This window comes from Gadus macrocephalus, chromosome 19 (genome assembly GCF_031168955.1).
Source record: "Gadus macrocephalus chromosome 19, ASM3116895v1".
Taxonomy (NCBI): domain Eukaryota; kingdom Metazoa; phylum Chordata; class Actinopteri; order Gadiformes; family Gadidae; genus Gadus; species Gadus macrocephalus.
The window spans coordinates 16,791,423-16,793,440 of record NC_082400.1 but is presented as its reverse complement, the minus strand read 5'-3'; positions in this window follow the sequence as shown (position 1 = coordinate 16,793,440).

Genomic DNA, 2,018 nt, shown 5'->3' with positions numbered 1-2,018 from the left:
GGAGGGGAGAGGAGGAGGAGGAGCGGAGGAAAGGGAGGAGTTGAAGGAGAAGAGGGGAGTAGGACAAGAGGGGAGAAGGACGAGAGGGTGGAAAAGAGGTGAGGGAGAAGAAGGAGAAGGTAGAAGGAGATCAGGGGGGGAGAAGGAGCAAGGACAAGGGAGGGGAGGGGAAGGAGGAGTGGTGAGAAAGAGGGAGGTAAGGGCGGGGAGAACGAGGAGAGGGCAGAAGGAGGAGGAGGAGGAGGAGAGGAGAGGAGAAGGAGAAGGCGAAGGAAGTAGGGCAGAACAACCCCTGCAAAACGTGTGCAAAACCAACCAACTATTAACTGTGTGTGTGTGTGTGTGTGTGTGTGTGTGTGTGTGTGTGTGTGTGTGTGTGTGTGTGTGTGTGTGTGTGTGTGTGTGACTTTAAGTATTGAAGGTGAAGCTGTGTGTGTTTTGTTGTGTTCAGATGTAGGCGTGTGTTTGTTTCACCGAGCAGGAAGATAAACGTGACAGCCAAGCGTCTGTTTCTTCCGTTGCACATTCTCTCCAGAGACACCAAGTTATCCATCCCCCCCCCCCCCCCCTCCCCTAGGTGAGGAGTCAGCCCACACTTCAGCCATCTCGATGTCTCCCCTCCTCGGGGCCTTGGCCCTATAACCCCACCCCCCTCCCTCAGAGCCAGGCCTCTGCCACTATCAATTACATGTTATCAACTTTCATGCTATCCCCGATGGTCGGACCCTCAAACCGCTACTAGGGTGATTGGGAAGACCTATTACTCCCTCTCTCTCTCTCTCTTGCTCCCTTTCTCCCTCTCTTTCCTGTAGTCTCTCTCTCTCTCCCTCTCCCTCTCTCTCTCTCTCTCTCTCTTGCTTCCAGTCACTCGCCCGCTCCATCCTAATCTCGTTCTATCTCTCTCACTCTTCTTTGTTTACACTTCTGCTTCCAGTTTCACTCCCCTGCTCTCTCTCCTGCCTCCAGGCTCTCCCCCCAGTCACTCCTTCATCTCTCTGTTCTCTCACACTCACACTCCGATATACAGACAATTCTAACACACAAACACATACACACATACAGGCAGGCAGAGTCACACATAGGACCAGCATTAACACATGTTAACCCATCGCCCATGACATACACACACACACCCTATCTCCCCACACAAGTCAATGTCATTCACAACTCTGTGATGATGCAGCATCTGCAATTGCCAAGCAGAGTCAAAACCGAGGTCCGTCACTATCGCCCCGTAAAATTACATTTTCGCATTGGGCTGTGTTTTTTACGCACCAATTCTTCTTTCTCTCTTGAAGAGAAAGAAGTTCGATGGGACACGGACCGCTTTGTCTCCCTGTTGGGGTCAGACCCTGTGAACCCCGACATTGGCGGTTCTAGGGGTGGGGCCACTGGGGCCCTGGCCCTGCTGAAATCTGATTGGCCCCTGACGTGCCCCTGTTCCGTCAATCAATTGACGAGCTGAACTGCCGGAGAATTCAACGATCACAGATGCACTTCCACACCCAAACTATTGGCGGCAGTAATGTGTCAATGCAACTTAGGAGAAGAAGCGGACCCCCCCCCCCCCCCCCCCCTCAAGAACCCAGGGCAGGGAAAAAATGAACAAAATCAGCCGAACCCATAGAGACTTTGAGTGTGTCAGTTCAACAACAGACGCCCCCTGGACGTAGCATGTGGCCCCTTAATGGCCCTTGTTTCAGGAAAATCCTAGAACCGCCGCCACTGATCCCCGAGCTAAAGCCAAGGCCCAGGCGACCTCATGACCCCGTACGCATGCGGGTTCACCAATAATAAATATTGTGTTCACCGATACGAAAAATGAACAAAATCAGCCGAACCCATAGAGACTTTGAGTGCGTCAGTTCATTGTCCATACATTTTTGGCGTTCACTATAAATACATACACACACACACCTGTCAAACACACACACAAACAAGCAGAAAACAGACAGGACTGTGGAAGCGTTTCCACAGGGTGGCGGCGGGGGGTAGCGGCAGGAACATGAAGGGAGATT